General features: G+C 35.3%; 2 long non-coding RNA genes across 2 annotated transcripts; one reads left to right on the top strand and one right to left on the bottom strand.

Moving 5' to 3' along the window:
• Positions 1–286: 286 nt before the first annotated feature.
• Positions 287–7,028, bottom strand: LOC144430381 (uncharacterized). The gene is made up of 3 exons (XR_013479506.1): positions 6,740–7,028; positions 660–756; positions 287–434 (listed from the first exon to the last, which is right to left on the bottom strand). It is a non-coding gene; the product is annotated as an uncharacterized LOC144430381 (long non-coding RNA).
• LOC144430496 (uncharacterized) lies at positions 942–1,924 on the top strand. The gene is made up of 3 exons (XR_013479570.1): positions 942–976; positions 1,252–1,341; positions 1,676–1,924. It is a non-coding gene; the product is annotated as an uncharacterized LOC144430496 (long non-coding RNA).
• Positions 7,029–7,529: the final 501 nt, after the last annotated feature.

Raw genomic sequence — 7,529 nt, 5'->3', positions numbered from 1 at the left:
GTTTATTAATTATGATATTTCTATGTAGTCGTTTCACTCGTTTTCGTTTAATTTTATGGGCATGGACATTGAAATGAAAACTTTGATTAAAGCGATATAAAGTATTAAATATATAAGTTAAAAGGATGAAATACCTCGAAAAGAAAAAGCTAAATACAGAGTGACCTAAGAAACAAATCCCAAATTTCTTAGTTACTTCTTCGAAATTCGAGAAAATTTATCTAATTTTGTTTAATTTTTGCTGAAACCACTAATCATCTCAATCATCGACGTCGTTCAAATAATATCCAGCACTTCGCTAGCACCGTCACATAATCTTCCATATTCACCGTTTGATATTCGTTTCCTTATTCGTCCGGAACATTTCGTACGCAAATGGCTACACATGCCGCGCACTGGGTGTGACATTATCTGCAAGACTACCCGATGTGCCCCTGTAAACGATATTTTTGTTATTGACATGCCCAGGTAGCAGAAAGTGCGCTTCAGCATAAAACCAATGAACCAAGGAACTTTTTCGCAGCGTATATAGGTCTGTCTCCAACATCACGAAGACAGTTTAGCTTATACAACACATTCTAGAATCTAGAGCAATGGTTCTCAACCTATTTTCTTTCGTGGCACATTTTCGCTGTACAATAATTTGGTAGCCCACTAACCTTTTCATGCTGGAGAAAAACTTCACGAAAAACATGGAATTTTTTCTGCGAAAATTGACACTTTCCTTTTAATAATAATCAGGTAAAAATTACCACCCTGTAACAAAAAACAGCATCATCCATTGCTACTACCATCAAATTTAATTAACTTGATCAGCAACTCTAGCAATTTTTAATAGGTTGTGGCCCACCTCAAAATGTTCCTGTAAACCACCTATGGCTCACTGGTTGAAAACCAGTGTTCTAGGGAGAGAATAACGTTTGTGCAAAGCTGAAGAATGAGCTTTTTTCGTGAATACAGCCTTGCGTGGAAATAAGTATGTGAAAATGTGGTATTGGGCCAACGGACGAGATACTAGAATATTCGATTTATTAGAAAAGTAACTATGCACTGGAATCCATTTTTAGCAAAAAGCAATATCTGATATTTAATAAACCAAGCAACTCATTAGAAAACGAGGGCAGTTTTGAAAAATAGCATTTTATAATCTGATTGATTCAATATTTCTATATAGTGTGATCAACTACCTCGATTGTGATCACTATGGTCGTAACACAACCGTTTGTATAACCCATGTGTGTACATTTACAGTTGCATCTATTGAAAATGGCGACACGGAGATCATGGTTGCAACCGACTATTCAACATACATCGTTTGTATTGATTGTAATATTTTTGAAGGTAATTTGCTTATGATTTGGAAATGGCAAGAAACGAATTAGCTTTTTATTCATACACAACCGTAAGTTTATGAAAACGAGTAAAGCATCTTATTTGTAAATGAACTGTTTCAAGTTACAGCAAATGCGTTAACTGAAATCGAGGTATAACTTTGAAATGTGGTTTTGAGTATTGTGCTGCCAGGGAAATCAGACAAGCACAAGAGAACGGCTGCCATAATCATCTATTGTTGCGTAAAATGGCATCGCACTTATTGTTGATTATTTCATACAAATATCCAACATGTCATATTTTAAATTACAATGTCAATAAAAAAATAGTTAATATCTTGCAGGGATTCAGTGGATCGGAGTGTATACACCAACACCATGTTCATCAGCAAAAGACCTTCTTGACTTAGGAATGCTTTGATTGATTTAAACGCCATTTCACCTCTAAATAATTCTCAATGCTCAGATGTTATGGGTGCTTTCGACATCTCAACGAAATAATGCAACGACGCAAATATTATATTATCTGACGGTTATTAGCTATTAGGACTTATATTTATCTACTAATTTTATTATAGAATAATGTAACGAATAAATATTCAGACGTAGTCTAAGGAAGTTTGCTTTCGACAGGCCTGGGAAGCATTAGTTTTATCTCTTGTATAATCTGATGCGATCGCTTAATTGTGGAAGTGGAAATAATTTGAGAGCCAACAAACGAAAGTCGAGACCTCGGGAGAAATAACAAAATTCGTTGCAATACCACAGGAACGCTAATTATTGCTTTACATATTCTCAGTGATTCGCTATATCACAATCCGAAACATATTGAACATAATTGCTTTTGGGTCACCGATTTTAATGCTCGTTCGATATACATTGTTTAGAATAGCATACTTTCCATATTTCAAAGAATTTGATACTATTCAATTATCTAGGAATTTTAATTTACATAAAGTCGATGAAGTTTCCAAGTAATGAATTTTTAAGGGACACTGAGGGAAAAGTGTGCAAAATGAACTAGAAAGTGCTTTACTATATGTAAACAGCAATGTTCTAGGTTAAGTATAGGGTCCCATAATAATCGGGACTAAATTTGAAATAATGAATAAATTATGGCTGTTATTGCTAGTGACACATGTTTGAATTTATTTTTATCGTCTGTCATGTATTTCAATCTGTTTTTCTCTTTTTTTTCTGTAAAGCTAGGAAAGGCAGTTTTATGACCTCAATATTTGACAGCATTTACTTCTACGAGCAATTTTTTTCACGGATGAGCCAAGTAAAATCCCCCGTGAGACACTGGGTGAGTTACTAATCGTCCTAAGCGTTAGGAACACGCTCGCCATCGCATTTCTGATTATTCTGTATGAGTTCGCAGGTTCGAATCCCATGCGGGGATAGTTATGTGCGAGAGGATTGCTGGAATCCCCGCCGCCGTAGGGTGATTCACGTAATCGCTGATCGGATACGCCTTCCTCCAGTAGGGTTTTGTTTTTTATCAATTCTAAAAAAAACATCTTTGTTTTATTACAATTTTTTTCTTTATTCTTTGTACTTTTCATTGAATTACCCCCTGCATCGCCGCTAAACTACGTCAAAACGTTGCGTTCGAACAGCTGCATACGCTGCCGAAATTATAATTTCAAAAATGTAAGTAAAAATTCTTGTTTTGACTTTTATTTTTATTGCGTACATTCATCTCCACGGTGGTATCTACACTAAAGTCATAAGATTTTACCCGGAATGTTTATCCGAGATACCAGAGAGACATTTTGAGACGAAAAATCATGAAACTTAGCTCACGAGCCTACTAAAAAATTGAATGAAGAAAAGGCAGCCTTCGGCAAAGCGAGTGCGTTACGATAATGAAGAATAAACTTACACCGGCGGCAATCTACTGATAACGATGAGACGCGCTAGCCTAGGGCCCAGGGCTACTCAACTATTTTCACCGAAGGTCCGCATACAAAACTTCAAAAATATTTTGGACTTTCCAGAAATTATATTTCGGCATCTTTAAACACGCTATTCCTCGGCCAACCAATGATTATTAGCTAATCAAAATTGTTTGTTATGGCGGTATAGTTCTTTTCATATGTATTTTTAAATCTATAAAAGTTTTATAAAAAAATTTTTAAAAGAGGGGCTAATGATTCAGAATGAAGAATTATGCGCGGTCCGAATCGAATACTTAGAAGGGCCGGATTCGTTCCGCGGTCCGCCAGTTGAGTAGCCCTGGCCTAGGCTATGCTAATTGTAAGAGTCCTCTGAGGCAAAGACGCTACAACTAATCTGTTATAACGCCACAATAAGGATTTCGAGTTTATCTATTGACATTTTTCTCATACAAATAAAGGTATTATTACGGTTAATTAATCCTGTTCGATTAATTTATGCTTTGCATACTTTGTTCTAAAGGTTGAAGTGAGTCTTCAAAATTTTACAAACTGAAATCACATTTCAATTTTCGCAAGGTGGTTTCGTCGCAGGGTCGCTCACGTAATAGCTTATCGATTACGTCTTACTGCGCCAACCACGTTTGCGGTCGCACTGAACTAAAGCTTGAGGAGGTGTGTATGAGCCGTTATCGATATTTGCGCCGTTTCGAAGGATTTATTGCAAATAAGAAGCGTTTGGCAAGTTTTTACATTCATTTTCTCTCAACCTATTTAATACAAAAAAATCAAATAGTACAGTCATTTTGAACAAAACAGGCAAAAAAAAAATTTGATTTAAAACAATTGCAGACCAATGACGACCCAAATATATATACAAGTTTTCATATTATGTTCACAATATATTTTACATACAAAGATGTCTGACATGAAACGTTACTAAACTTGAGATATATGAACATTGACAGCTTTTATCCCGAACGTTATTGACATCGTTATGAATTAATTTAGTCTGAAAAAATGAGTAAATATATATATTATGGTTAAAATAAAATTAGCTTCGGGAATGAAACAAAATTTTTCTCTTTCGTGACTGAGTTTTCCTTTAAATTATATTCGTGCCAATTGTATACCGTCATAATATTGAAAACTTGCTGCGTGTTATCGTTGTTTTTATTTGATTTTATGAGCATTACGCTTTTTTTTATTCATACAATGCATATTGAAATATCTAGAATAATATTCTTTCAGTTGTGATTTTGAAACCTAGTATTGTAAAGTAGGACCTCGAAGCAATATATCTTGGGAAAACCCGAAAATATAATTGCAATTAAGATTCGTGGTACGATTCAGCGGGTTCGTGCGAGCTCGTTATTGGAATGAAAGCGTTCTTGTTTTAGACGTTAAACAAATGCAACACCGTAGTTAACGATTACGTTTATATTTGGCGTTCCGTAGAATCTGTTGGTGGTGGGGCGATACGAGAGAAAACCCAATCTTAAATTTTTGAACCCAGCACTGATTAAGATTTAATAATATTTCAACTTCTTTTACAGAATTTCTTTCTTAGTGGTATTTTCCATCTAAATCTTTAGATCAAATATTTTCGGAGGTTGTTAATTGTCAAGTAATAAAAATAGTACAAACGATTCCATAGGTGCTGTAAAGTTTCATTTGAAAAATTACTGTTATTCGGGGTTAGTCACCGTGAAAATAGATTTTTTGTTTGAAGGACATTTAATCATTTCATTTCCGTGGCCGGAACATGCTTTTGCTCAGTTCCAGAAACAGATCAAATGTGCTAATAAATAAATTTGAGTGTGCTTATAACCAGTATTGCAGGGGAAGATGGGGCACGTTGGGACATGGGGCACAGTGGAAAATCAGCTCTCGCACTGATACTATATCCGCAATCCTGTCCGCGGTTCGATGTTTCAATCCGCCCTTCGGTGAGTTACAACGTCCCCGCGAACGGATAACGGACGGGTAGAGCGGCGCAAGCTATGAGGTGAAATTGGTTTTGGGAGGTTGAAACTAAAATTTCACCGTTCCAGTTTTTTTTTCTACTTCAGCCTTTTTAACATGACAAACCACCGTCTGGTATTTTTCAGCTTCAGTCCACTGTAAAATATTCATAACGTTGGCGAGTGGATGAGCCTTCCGAATTTTGCCGTGGGATGGTCTGAAAATGGGGAACAATGGACCGGGTTTCAGTGGGACATGTCCTACAGGGCACAATTCGAGAGTGTTTGATACAATAAGTGCTCAGGGACCTAGAGATGCGGTATATTTTGTGTAAGATTATGGTTTTTTTCGACCCATGGCCCAATATGGAATTTATTCAAGAATCAATAATATTTCCAGATTTAGATTCGAGGAAGGAATTAATCAAATTCGTTTGCGAAATTTTTTGTCAAAATATCTGAACTATTTCAGTTGAACATTGATTTCAAAAATATTAAATCTTCAAATTTGAAGTCTCCCTGTTCTTTAGACGATTATGCTGATTAATTGCTTTTTTTAAGGGTCTGACCGAATGTGCCCCACAGGTGGGTACAGTGGGACACTTGACAGACGTTTTTGAAAGCAATTTGGTAGTAAGATGTGTGTCGCAAGGGAATTTCTTAGTCGCTGAATAAAAACTACATTTACCCACTATGCATTAGACCCGCCAACTTAACACTTTTTATCACCAGGTGTACCCAAACAAAACGTTGTAGCTCATAATTAACTTTAGTATCAAGTCTCTCATCAACAAGTTCCAGTCCGTCATTTGCTTAATTTGTTATACAAAATATCGAGTTAAAATAAACTCAAAATGGACCAAGACCAAGAAGAGCCGGAACTCTCCGCACAATGGAGAGTAAATTGCCTCTCCCCTCAACTTGTCGTTATTCAGTGATAATGCATCTATCGATCCAAACTTTTCCACAACTAGTTTTGCATTGTATTTCGCAAATTCGAGTCGAGTCCGTATACCGTCACCAAATCAGTGGGCGCTTTGTCTATGATTCATGTTTTTTGAAGAGAAATGATATCAGTTCGATGATTGAAATCTATCCATCTTGGTGTTTCTCAAATACCGATGGGCCGATTATAGAGTGCCTTTTATTTATTTTCAAAAATAGCACATTGCTTGCTTGTACGTATTGTGCTATAAAATCTAATCTTTTACCTAATCGATTCCCCTACTAGTTTGAATCCGTTTTATGGTGGCCATCCGTTATTACCCGTTGCATATTCATTTATATATAGATGAGGTTTAGAACATCAATATTTTCTTAGATATTTGTACCAGTGTATGAACAATTGTTACATTGATGACAAAATAGGTTTAATGATGACACTAGAGATGATAATCTGTAATATCTTTCAAATTTTGAACAAACATACTTATTCATATTAAATCAGGAGAAATTGTAGGCGTTTCTGGATATTGAGATGTGACATTAAAACAAAGTAAGGCCAGATATATTTGAATAAGAGAAAATCGTTTGCAAAATATCTAACCTTCCATATAATTCCGTTTGGTATCCATGTCTTTCAGTTGCGTTTCGTTCTTCATATATAGCAGAAGGAAATGAAAAGTTTTGACTCTCGGATTCCGGTTCTTCTTTGAACGACATTTTTTGTCTTTGAAGTTGTCTTTTTCTAAAGCTTCCGGTTTTTGAATGTATACTACCATCACGATTGGAGACCACACGGGTTTGTTGTCGTATAGATGTCATAGATTCCATTTTACCATATTATAGTAATTAGACGTATTGATGTACAGCCTAATTCTAAACTGCTCTTTGTGTCCTAAAGTACCACTAAGAACGGGTATTTAAATGAAAATTTTTCATCACTTAATGATGTATGCATCAGATGAAGGCTTGGCCAAATTTAACTTTCGACCGATATATTTTGAAACAATATGAGCTAAGAGGTCACTGATGACACACTTTTTTATATAACCACGAATTTTCCTATAATTGCATTTACGTAGTTTTTAAATTATAGGTGAATTTCGATAAGCAAAATATATAAAGTATTACACATTTTATCCAATAAAACAATATTCTTTTCTTTTATTCGCGAACTTTTCAAAGGTATTTGCTATTATACTGTATATATATATATACTACGTTGTCGAGTTTAAGGAACTGTTAGGTATAGTTAAGTGATTATTAGTCACTACTCAGCTACATTCAAAAGGCGGAAGACATAAACGGTAAAATACCGACTAGGTATTTTTCATATGTTAGTACTCCAGATATAAACTCTGCATAAGTAACAAGTTAATTAGTATATATGTATA

The sequence above is a fragment of the Styela clava genome, chromosome 12 (genome assembly GCF_964204865.1).
Source record: "Styela clava chromosome 12, kaStyClav1.hap1.2, whole genome shotgun sequence".
NCBI classification, from domain to species: domain Eukaryota; kingdom Metazoa; phylum Chordata; class Ascidiacea; order Stolidobranchia; family Styelidae; genus Styela; species Styela clava.
The sequence above is the reverse complement of the archived record's forward strand: the minus strand, read 5'-3'. Positions and strand labels throughout refer to the sequence as shown.